General features: G+C 43.1%; 1 pseudogene; it reads left to right on the top strand.

The window, feature by feature from the left end:
* Positions 1–18,182: 18,182 nt before the first annotated feature.
* LOC128589217 (methylosome subunit pICln-like) lies at positions 18,183–18,860 on the top strand (annotated as a pseudogene).
* The last annotated feature ends 208 nt before the right edge of the window (positions 18,861–19,068 follow it).

The following is a 19,068-nucleotide window of genomic DNA, read 5'->3' as shown; positions in this document are numbered from 1 at the left end:
CCAATTTTTAGACCTTTTCCCATTGACTAAAAGATTAAACTTCCCAGGTTTTGGTTGGAGCCATATTTTGAAAGATTTTGCTTTCCCACCTTACTGCCTTCCCATCCCTTCACCCTCCATCCTGCCATCACCTGACGGAGAAGCTCTGAGAACAGGCTGGGTGCTTTTCAAATCCAGAAGAGCATCCGAGAAGCTGCAGAAGTTTAAGTGTTCTTTCCCCACCACCCTCACCTCAGACAGATTTAACATTAAATACAATTTTGAGTGATTCGTTTTGTCTGGACTAGAGAGGGAGTTGTGGTGAAGTTGGCCTGCTTCAGAAAGGAAGGGTTAATTGAATGATTCAGCTATTTTTCATGGATACAGAGACCATCTGTCTAATGCAGAGCTTAAATGGAATGCTTTTGAGAGGGGGAGGTTAAAATTTTACAATCTTATATATCTTTTTTTTTTTTTTTTTGTAGAGACAGAGTTTCACTTTATCGCCCTCGGGTAGAGTGCCGTGGCGTCACACAGCTCACAGCAACCTCCAACTCCTGGGCTTAGGCGATTCTCCTGCCTCAGCCTCCCGAGTAGCTGGGACTACAGGCACCCGCCACAACACCCGGCTATTTTTTTGTTGCAGTTTGGCCGGGGCCGGGTTTGAACCCGCCACCCTCGGTATATGGGGCCGGTGCCCTGCTCACTGAGCCACAGGCGCCGCCCAATCTTATATATCTTAAAATGTATTTATTACTATGCAGCATCTTGGTAATTTTGGCTTTGTTATATTAGTAGACTTAGGAAATTTTCTATTTTAAAACTATTTGCAATAAAATATCACATCCTTATGTACATTAATCTGAAATAACTCCAAAAAGCAAGTCCATTTATCTTCAGTGCTGAAATAACTGAGTTTACAACAGCATTCACAATACTGAGAGCTGTTTTCACTTTCGGTTTCCTTGGAAATCGAGTTTCCAACCTCAATTCCTTGCAGCAGATGGTAACAGTGAGCCAGCACTAGACATAACCTAACTGGCTTTGTCTTGGAAACATCCAAAGACTTTGCCATAAACTGATACCATTTAACACATCGCATTCTCCTGCTAGTGGTGCCAACACAGACAGTTCTCATTTTTTTTTTTTTTTTTGTACATGCAAGGAATACTTGAGCACATTAATTTAGAAGTTTGCTCTAAATGAAAAGCTGAGCATTACTAGGCGGTATGTTAGCACTAACTTCTGAAGCTGCATATGTTAAATTGGCCTCTTTGGGTAAAGTCTTTATATAATTACTAACTTTTTAAAGGAAGAAGAACATTATCTTTAAGTAAATATTGTATTCAAGTGGGATGCACCTACTTCACACAAGACTGCACAGAATGTAAGTATAGAGGTCAAGGCACATAGCTGGATCAAGACATAGAACATCAGCAATAACCCTTTCTCTACGCATTATACATACTTCCTCCCCAAGGGTAATCGTTTTTCTGACACTGGGCATCATCTTTTAGTGTTGGCTGCTTTTGAACTTCATTTAATGCCATAATACATTATATATTTTTCTTCTCCCTCCTTTCTCTTGATGTTTGTGAAATTCACCCACGTTACACATAGCAGGAGTTTTCTTTGCTACAAAGGACTTCTTTGTGTGAGTGCCACAATTTAGTCATTCTACTCTATTTCTACTATTTCTTTCCAATTTGGGGGCTGTTATGAAAAATGCTGTCATGAACACTGTTGTACCATTTGGGTGCATATGTAGTCACTTTTGTTGAGTAGAAGTAGAATTGCTGAGTCATATATCTCAAAAGACGACAAACACAGTTGACCTTTGAGCAATAGCAGTTTAACTGCCTGGGCCCACTTACATGCAGGTTTTTTCAACCAAGCACAGATCAGTATTTGTAGGATGCAAAAGCTGCAGATGTAAGGAGGGCTGATTTTTGCAGGTTCTATAGGGCCAACCGCAGAACTTGAGTATGCACAGATTTTGGTATATGTGGGGGATTTTGGCATATGGTATATGCAACCAATTCCCACCCAGTACCCCAGGGATGACTGTATATGAAAAGATGCTCCGCATTGCTGATCATTAGAGAAATGCAAATGAAAGCCACAATGAGACATTATCTCACCCCTGTAGGAATAACTATTACCAAAAAGACAAAACACAAATGTTTGTGAGGATGTGAAGACAAGGGAACACTTGTGCATTGTTGATGGGAAGGTAAATTAGTACAGCCATTATGGAGATCCTTCAAAAAAACTAAAAACAAAATTACCATATAATCCAGCAGTCTCACTTCTAAGTATTTGCCTAAAATTTTGAAATCAGTTTGTCAAAGAGATGTCTTCACTTCTGTGTTCCTTGTAGCACTATTGACAACAGCTACGCTGTGGAACCAACATAAATGTCTATCAGCAGATGACTGGGTAAAGAAAACGTGACGGAGAGACGCACGCACACAGTGAGATACTATTCAGCCTTAAAAAGAGAAAGCTGTGATTTTTGACAATGCAGATAGAACTGAAGAATATTATTTTAAGTTAAATAGGCTCAGAAAGACAAATACTATACCACTCACTTCTACTTGGAATGTGAAACGATTAAACTCATAGAAAAAGACAGTGTTAGAGAGGCTGGGTGGGAACAGGCAGGGAATGGGAGATGTTGGTCAAAAGGTACAAAATCTCAGAGGGAATAAGTTGTTTTTTCTTTTTTTGTAGAGACAGAGTTTCACCTTACCGCCTTCAGTAGAGTGCCATGATGGGGGGTGACACAGGACTCACAGCAACCTCTAGCTCTTGGGCTTCCGCGATTCTCCTGCCTCAGCCTCCCGAGCAGCTGGGACTACAGGCGCCCGCCACAACGCCCGGCTATTTTTTGGTTGCAGTTTAGCCGGGGCCGGGTTTGAACCCGCCACCCTCGGCATATGGGGCTGGCGCCTTACTCACTGAGCCACAGGCACCACCCGGGAATAAGTTTTTTTTAAGATGTATTTTTAAGATGTATGTATTAGGGCCAGGCACAGTGGCTCACACCTCTAATTGTAGCACTCCAAGAGGCTGAAGCATGAAAAGCCTTTCAGCTCAGGAGTTGGAGACCAGCCTGAGCAAAAGTAAGCCCCCATCTCTACAAAACAGAAGAATTTAGCTGGGCATTGTGGCAGGTGCCGATAGCCCCAGCTACTCAGGAGGCTGAGCCAGGAGTTTGAGGTTGCTGTGAGCTAGACTGATACCATGCTCTAGCCTGGGCAGCAGAGTGAGACCCTGTCTCCAAAAAAAAGATATATGTTATGTACATAAGGAAATAATCAACAGAGCAAATAGACAACCTACAGAATGGGAGAAAATATTTGTGCAAGCTATACATTCAGTAAAGGGCTAATAACTAGAATCTACAAATAATTCAAGCAAATCAGTAAGGAAGAAACAAACAATCCCATTTAAAAGGGGCAAAAGACATGAAAAGAAGCTTTTCAAAAGAAGATAGACTACATTAACAGCAAATAAACACAAGAAAAATGTTTAACATCACTAATTATCAGGGAAATGCAAATTAAAACCACAATAAGATATCACCTTACCCCAGTTAAATTTTTTTTTTTTTTTAGACAGAGTCTTACTTTGTCACCCTCAGTAGAGTGCTGTGGCATCATAGCTCACAGCAACCTCAAACTCTTGGGCACAAGCAGTCCACTTGCCTCAGCTTACCAGCTTATCTCAGCTTATCTCTATTATTTAGAGATGGGTTCTTACCCTTGCTCAGGGTGGTCTGGAACTCCTGAGCTCAGACAATCCAACCCCCTTGGCCCCCCAGAGTGCTAGGATTACAGGCAGGCATGAGCCACCACACCCAGCTTTAAAGGGCTTTTATTAAAAAGTCCCAAAACGATAGATGCCAGAGTGGATGCAGAGGGAGAGGAACACTGTACACTGTTGGTGGGACGGCAGATTAGCCTAATCTCTGTGGGAAATAGTATGGAGATTCCTCAAAGGTCTTCTAAAAGTAGACCTACCATTTGATCCAGCAATTCCACTACTGCTTATTTACTTAAAGGAAAATAGGTCATTTTATCAAAAACACCTGCACTTAAATGTTTACTGAAGCACAATTGACAGTCACAAAGAAGTGGAATGAACCCAAGTACCCATCATCAATTCATGAGTAGAGTAACAAAATGTGGCATATGTATACTATGGAATACTTACTACTCATCCACGACATAGGACGAATTGGGGCCTTGTGCAACAAATTGGATAGCACTGTATCACGTGTACCTGATATTAAACTGGAACTAACTGATGAGCACACACGTGCACAAGGGAGTAAGGCTCAGCAGAAATCAAGCAGGGGGAGCGGGAGGAGAGGAGGGGCAGCAGCCACCTGACAAGTACGGTCAACACTGCCTGGGTGACAGGCACACTCGTAACTGCCACTCAAGCAAAACAAAATCAACATGTGTAACCAAAACATTTTGAAACTTTAAACAAAGATCTATGAAACAGTGTGGTGAACACTGTACATTTGTACATTTCAAAATTGCTAAGAGTAAACTTTAAATGTACTCACTACAAAAAATGTTACATATTTAAAGTGACAGGTATGTTAACTACTTTCATTATTCCACATTGAATTTATGAGTCATAACATCACTTTGTACCCCATATATTATATGCCATGCAGATTATATAAATTTATATAGTTATAAGTTATTTGTTTACAATAAAAAGAATGGTTGGGTCATAGATTAGGCATATGTTCAGCTTTAACAATTACTGTAAAGCAGATATTGTGTGTCTGGATTACTCGGACTCTATTTCCTATACACATTTCACGTGTTTTCACTTGTAATTTCTCCTGTTTCCTGCTAGCCTCAGGCACCTTGCACGCCGTGGAATGGGCCACTGCATACTGGCTGAAACAGCACAAGGCCATGGAAGCTAATAGCATGAACTACTCCTCTCCTTCTTTTTGGTAGAGGAAGGGTAAGCGTAAGAAAGACAGTGGCTGGTCAACGCGAATGTGTCTACAGACTGACGTCTCCTTTCCTAGTGGGATATATCCTGCCACTGGGCTTTTGGCCTGTTCCTACCTGAGAAAAAGAAAACCAGAAAAGAAGCCTGAGACAAGAGATGGTGTGTAGAAAGAGATGGCCAGTAGGAAGTATGTGTTTCCAGAAAGGTACAGAAGATGGATCTGGCCCGTGACCATGCTCTCCAGAATTGGGACCAGGAAGCATAATTGAGATCCGTAGTCATAGGCTTATAATTCCATTGCAGGTCAAAGGAGTATGCAGATCAGAGAAATATGGTACAAGGCCCCCAGCTGGAAGACATGGCTGGATCTCTCAAGAGACCACCAACCCTAGGGAAACTACTGGGATAAATCCCTCACCAGTGAGCTGGTCAGGGTACTGGCTCCCGGCACCCTGTCTGTAATGGCTTTAGCAGTGGTGGTTACCAAGGGAAAGGGAACATCAGAATTGCCTGGGCCGTTCTGTAGCCGGATGTCTTTTTCTCTCACCCTTCTGAGTTGGAACCAGGAGGGAAACTGCAGGAAAGGAGGGTGTGGTATTCAACAGCAAACCACACTCCACCTCTACTCCCCTAAGCTAAGGCTGGTTGCATGGGAGGACGAGGGAGCTTGATCAAGTGAGTAATTAATGTTCTAAAATAAACAGAACCAAGTTTTATTAAGCAAAGACAATGTTTCAATAACTGAAAGGGACAGCAAGTTATGGACTAGAACTGCCACCCAGTGAGAAGGAGGATTAACAATCCAAAGTTGAAAACATTTACTGGAAAAATAAAACATCTGTTTATACCCAAGTAATTGAGACTGCTCAGCTAAATTGCTTACATAATCTGACATAAATTCACTTCAATAATGTCATCCTGCACCAAGAGGACTGAGCTGACATCTGTTCTGCCCCCACGGTGCCCCCAGTGCTCAGGGCAGGGCCTGGGACATAGCAGACACGGGTCCATATTTGTTGAATGGGTAACACAAAGGATTTGCTTTTGTTTGTTTTTTTAACAAACTCTCTCTGAAGCCAATCATCTGTGAAAGTATAATGCCATATTATTTGATTTATAACATCTTTTGAAAAAAATCAAGCTTTCAATTCTAGAATCAAAGAAATGATTCAAGTAAAAGACATTTTACTTTCTAATTGGAAACTAGTATTAGTCAATTTATAACTTTGACTTGTTATCACCTCCCGGCCCCTGGCAAACACTAATTGTTCCGTCTCTATGGATTTACCTATTCGAAGCATTTCATATAAATGGAATTATACAACAGATGGCCTTTTTGATCTGCCTTCTTGCACTTGGCATGATGTTTTGAAAGTTCATCCGTATGGGTGGCGCCTGTGGCTCAAGGAGTAGGGCGCTGGTCCCATATGCCGGAGGTGGTGGGTTCAAACCCAGCCCCGGCCAAAAAAAAAAAAAAAAAAAAAGAAAGTTCATCCGTATGACAGCAGGAATCAGTGCTTCACTACTTTTTACGGTGGAATAACATTCCATTGCATTGGATATACCATGGTGTGAACATAACACATTTTGTTTACCCAGTTGTGGGACATTAGGTTGTTTCTACTTTTTGGCTATTATAAATAATGCTGCTTTGAATGTTTGTGTTACAAGTTTTCATTTGAACGTCTGTTTTTAATTCTCTTGGTATAAACCTTGGACTGGAATTGCCGGGGGTCAGTGTAACAGGGTCATATGTGACTCTGTGTTCATCCTTTTGTGGAACTGCCAGACTATTTCCAAAGCGGCTATGCCATTAAATGGATTCCCACCCATGTGGGAGTGCAGCGAACCAGAGTTCCAGTTTCTCCATTTCTCTGCCAACACTATCACTGTCAGAGCCATCCTAGTGGGTATAAAGTGGAATCTGATAGTGGTTTTGAGTTGCATTACCTTGAAGATACTGCCATTGAGCATCTTTTCATGTGATTACTAGCTGCTTGTATATCTTCTTTAGACAAATCTATTCAAATCCTTTAGCCCATTTTTTAATGAGATCACCTTTTTATTGTTGAGTGACAGTAGTTCTTGAGTTGTCTTTCCAGTTTTTACCACACTGGCTTGTTGAGAAGGGTGAGAACAGAGAGAGACCTCCAGGAGCCAGGGATGCAGGGCCATGTCACGCGTGGCCCAAGAGGAGACACCCTACTTGTTAAATAATATAGATGGAGCTCATAAAAACCCACAAAAACCACAAAGAGAAAAAGAACCAGAATTTGAGCGTCCAACACAGATTTCAGTGGCAGCAGTGTCATGAGGCCTCTAGTTGTCCTTGACTCTCTTCCTTTTACTCTGCTCACCTTCCGCAGGGGCTAGAATGCGGGGCTACAGACCCGGCGGCAGGAGGAGGTGGGAGAGGAGCAAGGCCCAAACCATGAGGGAAGGGAGACACTGGAATGGACTAGGAGAGTGAAGTGTGGACTTAGATTTAGATTCGTGTGGACTTTTTACTAAATCAAAGATATTCATTTGCACCTGGGAGAAAGTGGACAATCTATAGAATGGGCCTAGAATTTCTTTCAGGGATGGGGAAGACTGAACAAGCTTAATGGAGTCAAAGGCAGTTGTAAAAAAAAAAAAAAAAATCCAGCCTGTTTATGGTGTTACCCCCGAGTCCACCTTGTTTGATGGGCCAGTGCAACATCTTAGATCCAATCAACAGTCTACATAAACCTCTAAGACATGACTGTGTGGTGGGAGGACCCGGGCAGTGGACTAGAAAGTTAGAGGTGTGGAGAGGTCTGAGGAACTGGGAGGTCAGGATGTTGGCTGGCTGGTCAACTTTGATACTGTGCTCCATCGATAGGGTTAGGGTGGGGGGGGGGTAAGAACGGAAACAGTGAGCTTGATGTACAGGGAGCTGAGGGATAGCCTTGGAGGCTGATGGATGACCCGTAGGAATGTTGGGAGTATCCTGTATGGGCAGAGAAAATGGGATGATTGATAAGATGCTTTGGAGCTGTGGTCTGGAAGCTTCAGTGAGAAGTCTGCCAGCTACATCTCTTGGGTGGTTTTGGGCTGGGGAAAGAGGGAAGTTCAATAATTGAGAGACTTGAAAAGAAAGAGGAAGTATGTGGACAGTTCATGAAGTTTGTAAAGAAACTGTGAAAGGAGCCTGCAAGTGGCATTGATAAAACACCAAAAGAATGAAGGGTAAGGTCAGAGATAAGGGTAGGGCAAGGTGAGGGGCTAGCGACGGCAGGGTCTGAAGAGGTTGGTGCAGAGGGACCCGTGACTTTAGAGATGGAGATGGGGGTGGGGCGCAGGAAAACAAGGGCAGTGTGAACAAAGGAGCTGTTAACAGAAATACTAAGGTCCTAAATCTTACATTGCAAATTTGATGTACTGCTGTTCTCAACCTGGCCATATGAATGCAACCTCATAAAGTAGCAAAATCCAAGCTAAGAAGACCTGGGGTTCCAATGACCAGTGCTATTTTTTAAATTGTGAAATTCTTCAATTTGAAGAAGGGACTTTCCAGTGGAAATAATAGACTGTAAATTGTTTACTTGGCCAAATGCCATTAGACTAAGCTAAGGACTTTCATACTCAAGGATGTGATGACAGAGCTCTTACCTGCCAAGTGCTTTTAGAGATGGTAGGGAAATTCTTCCTGACTTGCAAAGCAAGCAAAGATCTGAAAGATGCTGTATTTTACATTAAAAGAAAACATAGCCATGAGGAAAACAGGGGCAAAAATGTTGGTCAATTAATGAAGGAACTGGGGGCAAATTAAGCAAAAAACCAGCTGGCATAGCTTTAATGCCAATGAATATGTTAGCCAATGACGTATCCTTCCAATGGGAACAGATAGGAAAATTGTACAACCCTACACATCCTAGATAGATTTTTCAGGGCTATCTTGCTTTCATTTATTGCCCCATTTTCCTTCCAGGGAATATTTAGTGCCAAAAAAGGAACAGAGGAGAAAAAAAGAGGGTGGTGGGTGATAATTAAAGCACTGAAATACTTAGATGTCATCTTATCACTTACTTTCACATATAAATGGAAGCCACACGAGTCCACTTCCGCTGCATTTTCCCAATCAAGTTGTAGCTACTAAATCGTGATTTTGCATCGAACCCTGTACCATGGTGTGTGCCTTATTCAGTAAGGGTTTTGTATGATTCCCACCCCACAGAGCGTGTTGTTAGGAAAACAAGACTAACCACATAAAGTACTCAAGGGAGAAGAACACAAGAGGCTTTGGAATAAACCACTTAGCTGAATATAATCATGCCTAGTGGCAGAAATTACTGATGACACTTTCAAGGTTAAAGTGAGTGCCTCTGCATTGTGAGATGATGAAGAATGCATCTTGCAAGAGGCCTCTTCATAACCATTGCAAAAAAATCATCCTTGACGGCATCTGTTAAATCCCCATTCTAACTGAAACGAAGCCAGACAATCTATCAGAATCTTGCCTGCAGTTTGCTTCATGGAATAGCAGACTCCTGAGATGCCTGGAGGAAAAAGATTCTGTGGACAGATTTGAGAGGTGTGGTGTACCACGTCCCACACTTGCAGACGAAAGGCACCAAGAAATCCTGTAAAGAACTCACACTAAAGCTGTATATCCCTGCATATCCCAAATGTGTTTGACTGTAGACCCACCTTTCCTTATAACTGGGAAACCCTCTTTGGCAAATGCTGTGTTAAAGGATACACATGAGATACTCAGGACTTGATGACTTAGAAAAGCAAAGAGAGTAACATTAATTTGCACCTGGACTAAGGAAACCCTTTATTTATTTACTTGCCAATATTTTGAATAAAAGCCATGGCCCTAGTGGTTTTGCCTCTGCGCAGAGTCCTAGGAAATGACAGCACAGACGTGACTTTGGTGCCTTAAAGGAATAAGATGTATTTTACTATGGGATTTTTACAGCACACCACGTAGAGCTCTTCCAGTGAGTTTTCACAGCGACCTTCCATTCCTTAAAAGTCTTTCACCCAGCCATTAAGATATTTCTTAATTTCATAGACACACTCCTCTCGCCATCTCACTGCTCAGCTCCATCCACCTTCTTCTTCATCCCCACTCCCTTCTTTTTTTTCTTTTGTAGAGACAGAGTCTCACTGTACCGCCCTCGGGTAGAGTGCCATGGCCTCACACAGCTCACAGCAACCTCAAACTCTGGGGCTTAAGCGATTCTCTTGCCTCAGCCTCCCGAGTAGCTGGGACTACAGGCGCCCGCCACAACGCCCGGCTATTTTTTGGTTGCAGTTTGGCCAGGGCTGGGTTTGAACCTGTCACCCTCGGTATATGGGGCCAGCACCTTACCGACTGAGCCACAGGCGCTGCCCCCCACTCCCTTTTTAAAACTTCAGATTAGGACGAGAGTAAAAACAATCAGGTTACAACGTTTGCATTTGTTGGTAGAGTCCCTGTTGTAGTTGTGTCCTACACCCAGGAGCTGTGACATACTCCCTTACATTGTGCCCAGTAGGTGGGAGCGCACCAACCCCCCTCATCCCTTCCCTGTCCCCCCCAGCTTGAATTGATCTGAGTTTTTCTCTTATGTGGACATGTATTAGATCGTCAACTGGCTTCATGTTGAGTACATTGGATATTTGCTTTTCTGTTCTTCTGATACTTTACTAAGAAGAACGTGTTTCAGCTCTGTCCAGGTTAATACAAAAGATGTAAAGTCCCCATCGTTTATGGCTGAATTAGCACTCCACGGTGTAGCCCCACTCTTTCTCAGTCTACTTTCCAGCATGGACGACTAAGACTTTCCACGTGGGGCGGCTGTGGATCCCAGAGCCTCCAGTCCCCTTGTTCTTCTAGAAGTGAGGTAGGCGGAGCTCCTTGTCACTCCCACTTTCACAGGTTGCCTGCGAGCTGTGTAGTACAGCATCTTGACTACGGGGTCTATCAAAGGCAACACTGCTGATGGGACTGAATGTGCCTGAAGGAATCTTTATTCAAGTAGTGTGAACAGGGCTCTTCGTGGGCAGATGTACATCTGTCTGATAACTAGCAATCACTAAAGAACAGCTACAGATTTTGTCAGAGTCAGATTGATAAAATAGCTTTTATTCTGCATTTACATTTAGAAAAAAATTTCCCCTTTCCATTTCAGCAAAGAGGACAAAGTAACCAGAATAATTGTCCCCTCCCTCAAAGCCAGCCACAGAAGTAGAAGGCAAGTCAAATCCGTCAGACCTTCAGGGAGGATGATGAACACAGCTGAGTCCCCATGAGGGAGGAAACGGCACCCGGGATGCAGAAGAGGGCCGCGGGGCCCTGAGGCGCAGAGGCCAGGGAAAAGCTGCGCCTGAGGTGGGGGAAAGCAAGGCGGGGCAGGTCCAGCGACAGAAGGTACTGGGTTAGTACTCAAGTCCCCTGGAAGTGAACAGAAGACAGCCAAGATGCCACAGTCCCACTCCCATATACTGAGGACTGTGTGGTGTTTATTAGAGATTTAAGCCTCTTAAATCTGATTTTTAAATGCAATAAGTGAAATAAAACTCAAGATTAGAGATGAATTCCTAAGTGCACACAGTTGAAGGCCAAATTCTGACCTGGGAGATTAAACCAAGAAATTCTCCCATAAAGCATCAGAGACAGAGAGTTGGAAAATAGGAAAGAAAAAGTTAGGAGGATTAGGTTAGTAACGTAAACACCGCCTTCATGCTGGAACAAGAAGGAGGTTTTTAAAAGTATAAAAGAGAAAATATTTGAGGAAATAAACTTAAAAAACTTGAAAGCTTTGGGGCGGCGCCTGTGGCTCAAAGCAGTAGGACACCAGCCCAATATGCCGAAGGTGGTGGGTTCAAACCCAGACCCGGCCAAAAACTGCAAAAAAAAAAAAAAAAAGAAAGAAAACTTGAAAGCTTTTGTTTGTAGATGTCCTTAGATACATTATAGTAAGATTTTAAAACATCCAGGGTAAAAAAAAAAAAAAAATTCACATAGCTTCAAGAGATAAAGATCAGCTAAGAACCAAGAATATGAATTATACCAGATTTCTAAACACATCTTGGAGACAAGAATGTATTTCAAAGTGGCAAAGGAAAGGAATATTGAAACTACAATTTTTTTTTTGAGACAGAGCCTCAAGCTGTAGCCCTGGGTATAGTGCCATGACATCACAGCTCACAGCAACCTCTAACTCCTGGGCTCAAGTGATTCTCCTGCCTCTGCCTCCCAAGTAGCTGGGACTATAGACGCCACAACGCCCGGCTATTTTTTGGCTGTAGTTGTCATTGTTTAGCGGGCCCGGGCTGGATTCGAACCCGCCAGCTCAGGTGTATGTGGCTGGCACCTTAGCCACTTAAGTCACAGGCGCTGAGTCAAAACTACAATTTTGTAGCCAGCTTAAGTTGAGGATGAAATAAAGATATTCTCAGATATACATGATCTTCTAAAGCTCACTGTCTTTACAAAACTTTTAGAGGGTGTTCTATGCCATGTAGCAAGCAAAATTTGAAGTATCAAGGAAATAGCCAGACAAAAATGCACAAGATCTTTTAAGAGAAAAAGTTTAAATCATACTAGACGATACACAGGAATATAGTATAAATGGAGGAGTCGTCTATATTCTTGGATGGGACAGGTGTCACGAAGATTTTATATCTAAGATAATTGATGAATCCAGTGCAAGTCCAACTAAAATTCTAGGAAGATTTTTTTCCTGGAACTTAGCAAATTTATTCTAAAATATATTTGGATAAAGACCCATGAATAGCTAAGCCAACCTAGGAAATACAGGCCAAGTGCGGCGGCTCGCGCCTGTAATCCCAGCACTTTAGGAGGCTGAGCTGGGAGGATTGCTTGGGGCCAGAGTTCAGGATCAGCCTGGGCAATGTAGTGATAATTAGTCTCTACAAAAAATAAATTATCTGATGTAGTAGTGCGTGCCTGTAGTCCCAGCTACTCAGAAGGCTGAGGTGAGTGGATTGCTTGAACCCAGGAGTTTGAGGCTAGGGTGAGCTAGCCACCCCACTTCACTGCAGCCTGGCCAACAGAGGCAGACCTCATTATAAAAAATAAAATATATACATATATTAAGAAAAGAACAAATAATAGGAATGCTTAAAAGTCACGTTCACAAACATGTATGTGGAATGTTTATTGCAGACAAAGTTGGAATTTGCCTTACTCCATATAAAGGTAAACTTCAGATGAATTCAGGACATAAGTGTGAATCAAAACTGTAGAGCTGGGCAGCGCCTGTGGCTCAGTGAGTAGGGTGCCGGCCCCATATACGGAGGGTGACGGGTTTGAACCCCAGCCCCGGCCAAACTGCAACAAAAAAATAGCCGGGCGTTGTGGCGGGCACCTGTAGTCCCAGCTGCTCAGGAGGCTGAGGCAAGAGAATTGCCTAAGCCCAAGAGCTGGAGGTTGCTGTGAGCTGTGACGCCATAGCACTCTACCAAGGGCGACAAAGTGAGGGTCTGTCTCTAAAAAATAATAATAAATAAAATAAAATAAACTGTAGAGCTAAGAATTGAAAGCATAGAAGAATATTTTTGTAAGTTTTTGGAAAAGAGGAAGTCTTTTAAAACAAGGGACCCAAACTCAAACTGCAGGGTCAGTGTTGATGGAACTGACCTTATCGACTCTTCCATGAAGGACAAGATAAGGTTCATGCACAACAGACTGGGTGAGGATATTTGTAACGGCCACAATGGTGAAGGAGTTAATATCTAAGGGTACAAGAACTCCTGAAAACAAAACAAAGACAAGAAACTCAGGGAAGACAGGAAGAAGGCTTGAGAAGTCATTTGGGTTTTTCCTCTTCTGAGGGCCTTGACAAATAAGGGAAGAGGGGCTCGACTTCACTGGTGATCAAAGATGTTAACGCAATGAGGTACCTCCTGACACCCATCAGGTTTGCAAAAAGTAGGAAACTGGATAATACCAAGTATTGATGGAGAAGTGAAGAGACAAAACTTCATGAACTCCTGGTGGGAATATAAAGTAGCATAGACCTTCTGGAGAACATCCTGGCAGTTCTCAGGGAGACTAAATATACACTGGGACCCTACGTTCCCACTCTTGGATATACAGGAGAGAAACCCTCACAGATCCATAGGGGGCATGTGTGGAATGTTTATCACAGAATCATCCGTGGTTACAGAGAACTGGAAGCAACTGAAGTCTTCATTTTGAAGAGTCAAGAAGTAAGATGGGGTGGATGTGTACTAAAGATACTACGTAGCAGTAAAAAGTAAGGAAGTAGATAAATCTAGCTATGTGGGTAGATCTTAAAAACCAAATTGATGGGGTGGCGCCTGTGGCTCAAGGAGTAGGGCGCCGGTCCCATATGCCGGAGGTGGCGGATTCAAACCCAGCCCCGGCCAAAAGAAAAAAATAAAAAAATAAAACAAATTGATGCAGTAAGATTAGCCCATATCACAAAATCCCAAGACCAGAGATGTTGGCGTGGATGAGGAGAAAAGGGAACACTTCTACACTGCTGGTGGGAATGCAAACTAGTATGTTCCTTTTGGAAAGATGTTTGGAGAACACTTAGAGATCTAAAAATAAACCTGCCATTTGATCCTACAATTCCTCTACTAGGTATATACCCAGAAGACCAAAAATCACATTATAGCACCAGAATGCTTATTGCAGCCCAATTCATAATTGCTAAGTCATGGAAAAAGCCCAAGTGCCCATCGATCCACGAATGGATTAATAAATTGTGGTATATGTACACCATGGAATATTATGCAGCCTTAAAGATGGAGACTTTACCTCTTTCATGTTTATATGGATGGAGCTGGAACATATTCTTCTTAGTAAAGTATCTCAAGAATGGAAGAAAAAGTATCCAATGTACTCAGCCCTACTATGAAACTAATTTATAGCTTTCATATGAAAGCTATAACCCAATTATAGCCCAAGAATATGGGAAAGGGGAAAGGGAGGGGAGGGGGGAGGAGGAGTGGAGGGAGGGTAATTGGTGTGACCACATCTACGGTGCATCTTACAAGGGTACAAGTGAAACTTACTAAATGTAAAATATATAAATGTCTTACACAATAACTAAGAAAAAGCCAGGAAGGCTATGTTAACCAGTGTGATGAAATTTTGTCAAATGGTCTATAAAACCAGTGTCTGGTGAAAAATAAATAAAATAAAACAAATTGAATGTAAAAGAATGGGCCTGAGTAACACCTCTACAGCAGTGCCATGTATGTGATTTTAAGACACAAACACATACATTAGAATACATCTTTTACACGAGTGTCTCATTACTAAACATATTTTAAAGTGGAGAGTGTGCCTATGGGATAGAAGTTGGGAGTGGGACAATTTGATTTTTTCAAGAGGAAAAATGAGGCTCGGTGCCTGTGGCTCAGCGGCTAGGGCGCCAGCCACATAAACCAGAGCTGGCCAGTCTTCATAAAAGGTTATTAGCAGAATTAAAGCCTGGAAATTGTCTAAAAGTGGATAGCTGTACTTTGTGTGCAGAAGGATTGGCTGCACGGACTGCAGAAGGAACAGCTTGACTGAACAGAGTATTACACAACACAGATATTCTTCACTGCCAAATTCTATCCACATGTTTTCTATTTGTATGTGGTTTCCATTAAGAACTCACTTTCTCATTATTTTATTGAGTTCTCCAAAAAAAAAAACAAAAAAAAAAAAAAAAACACTTTGTAGCTTGATGACCACAAACAGGATTTCAGGTGCATTTTCCAAAAATACATTGACATCTGCACTTGCTTCGAAACTGCTCCTCTCCTAATATGTTCACAGAGTGTTTTTGTGGCATAAACTGGACCAAATATTTAACTCACATGATTTTGGGGTTCCACATAGATGTTAGGGTTTTTTGTTTGATTTTACAATTACGGGGGTTCTGTGTTCAGTTCCCAACCTGGGAAAGGAATAGAGACTTCCTATAGTTTTGTACTGAAAATCAAGATCACCTTAGCTACGAAAATGACAAAGGATGAGAGGCTAGGTGGGGGAGAAGATTGGAGTCTATTTCCACAACACAGGACACAGTGAGCACTGGGATCATTCTTTTTAACTTCTGTGAACTGGAATAAAGACAAAGTGAGGCTATGGATGTTCCATAAGGAAGGTAGGAAACATCTGGGTTTTTCCAGCATAGAACTCATGATTAGCTACGATGTTCCAGAGACTTCTATTAAACAGGAACTTTTATAGCAAAACGTATTTTCCCCTTTGAGAATTTTTCTTCTAAATGCTGTTGTGGCTTGCACTTTGCAAGTGCAAAATTCTACTGGTGCTAACCAAAAAGTAATTGCTTCTTTTGAGTTTCTGGGAATGAGAATAGTGGAGAAATTACTTGTCTTTGCTCTGCATTCCCCTTGGCTGGTGGAAGCGAGGGATAAGACAGAACTTGTGGAGCGCCTCCAACCAGAAACAGTATTTGAGGACGACAGTAGGAAGCAGTCACGTAATGCTCATTTCCTGCGAGGCTCTGTTCAAAGTGCTTTAGGTATTAAAAAATCCTTCAACCCTTTCTATTAGTATTTTTCATTTTATAGACATGAAAACTGGATAAAGTCACTTGCTCCAGGTCGGGGACAGAGCTGGGATATGACCCTGGACAACCGGGTCCCAGAGTCTGGGATACTGACCCCACACTCTGCTGACTTTCTCAGAGCAGAAAGACAGACGAGCTCCAGGCTTGCCCTCATAAGCTCAAGTCTCGTGTTGCTGTCACTTTTCCTAGATGTATCCCCCGGAATCAACCAATTCTTTGTACTCGAAATCAGACCAGCAAAACAACCTTGTCATCTTCTGTGTCTTCCTGTACAGAGCAGGGGTCAGTTGGAATATGTGGCACTCTGAAAGGTATAAACAAAGAAGGGGCCATTTACAGAGACGCACAGCACTCAGGGAGGAATAGGGGAGGCTGAAGTGCCCAGGGACTGGGAAAAGTAGAAAGCCACGCTAGTGTTGGTCTCCTCTGGGACTAAAGGACTAAGCAGAAAAGGCTGGGGTGGGGGCTACTATGAGAACCCTGGGAAAACCAGTAGCCAGGGGGAGGAAATGGCCCGCAGGGCTGCCGCCATAGTTGGGGGATGCACTTGAAGGCTGGCTGCAGCCCGGCAAGGAGAGATTGCAAGGAAAAAGCGTCTTGATCTTTCTCTCCTTCTGTCCTAATACTTTCTGCATTATCTCTCACTTACTGCTCCCAAACAGAGTCTGGGGACCAGGGAGCACAGCTGATGCAGCAGCGGACGTCAGCCACCAAGGGCACTGACTGGACAGGGTGGGGAAGGGTGAGATGAATGTCCAGGCACCTTTCACTCTTGTCCTTGTTTTCCTTTGTTCTCATATATCTGTGTATATATTTGTTGACTTCATTTATTATTAAAATTTTAATTCCTCAGTAACATTTTGACAATTTGCCCTGTCTTTTTTTTTTTTTTTTTTTTTACAATTTTTGTTGCGGCTAGAGGGTGCATCAATATGCCGTCAGTAACTTAGTCAGCGGCTGTGATCTCTCCTGGTGCCATCACTGTGGAGGCACCACAGCCCGGAGTTTGATCCTTAGCTCTGTAGGTTCAAAAATGATCTTATTGATTTGACCCAAGAGCAATCATTCTGTTGAAGACAGGGACAGGTTCCTTCCAACCAAGAAACTGACGCTATAACCAGAATGTCTATTTTTTAATGATATGAAGGGACCATGTACTTTGTGCTATCATTAGTCATTCATTCCTCATACGGACGGATTAGTTTACAGTGATTGAAATAACCTTGTTTACTATCCTAAGCAGTGTCTTTTAAGTATCAGGGACTGGGGATGTCTAGGTGAGTATCAGAGGTTACTTACTGAGTTCAGAGTCAGAGCAAAGGGAGGCTTAGAAGAGCAGGGTCTGTGCGGTTCTGAACACTTCTCCAGGGATAAAAACCCTTCTCTCCGCCAGATTCAGAGTTTCTCTCCTGTGGACAGGGCGTGAGGGGTCAAGTCCAGGAAATGCCACCTCCCTGCCTCTCACTGGCTTGTTTCTAGGTTGATGCTTTTGGGGGGGTTGTTTTTCAAAACAATTTATTGCATCATATTTGGTACCTTATGTTTGACAAGAAAAAAGAAATTATACCTGTAACTGCAGGAAAAAGCAATGGTCTGTTATTTGAAAGAAAAAAAAGGTTGGGTCCTGGATTGCTGTGCCCCGGCTCCCTCCAGGCCTATGTTGCCACAGTCCCTGCTGCTATGAGCTTCTGCAAAAGTGTCCCTCCACCAGAGCTGGCTGAGGGGCTCTGGTAGCCGCAGTCAGGCACCAAGGCTGTGCTGCTGGGAAGGGGCTGGCACCAGCACCCTTAGGCCAAGAGCCGCCTGTCTTGGTTGGATGGCTCTGGGTGAGGGTTCCCACTGGAACACCCCACCATTAGTTCACATGCAGTGTCCAGGGACCCAGATGCCTGCTAATGAGAGAGAGTTAGGGTGAATGTCAAGTTTGGAGAAGAATCAAAAGAATCTGTGGCTGATGAAGAGGAAGGCGGTGATAATGATGTTGAACCTATTACCGAACTTAGATTCATGCCTAGTGATAAATCAGCATTGGAGGCCATGTTCACTGCAGTGTGTGAATGCCAGGCCTTGCGTCCAGACCCCGGGATGAAGATTCAGATGAGCACGGTGGAGAGGAACAGAACGTGGAAGCACATGAACACGTTTCACACCTGTGAAGAGGGACTGTCTCATTTAACAGCGGAAGGCCAAGCTACGTTGGAGAGATGAGAAGGAATGCTTTCTCTCTCTGCGAGCAGCCGGTATGCTATGGCTGGGGTCAGGACAGAAGATTCAAAAGGAGGCTGTGAAGATGGGACGGAGGCAGATAGCACACCAACCGTTGCTGGACTGTCTGAGGATGCAGACGTTGGTCACTGAAAATGATTTACGTTGTTTGAAGATTCTGCTCGCAACTGTCGGAGAGAACTCGGTACCTCTTCCACTCTGGAGCGGGATGATGAAAAATGCTTTTCCTTCTCCAAAACTCACCTGAACCAGTTCATTCTTGAGACAGACTGTCCTGAGACAAGTTTGTCACCAGCAGAAGAAACTTCATTAACAAAGGTGAATTAAATTAACCAGGAGG

This window comes from Nycticebus coucang, chromosome 1, assembly GCF_027406575.1.
Source record: "Nycticebus coucang isolate mNycCou1 chromosome 1, mNycCou1.pri, whole genome shotgun sequence".
Lineage (NCBI taxonomy): Eukaryota > Metazoa > Chordata > Mammalia > Primates > Lorisidae > Nycticebus > Nycticebus coucang.
This window is presented reverse-complemented; position numbering and strand designations above follow the sequence as displayed.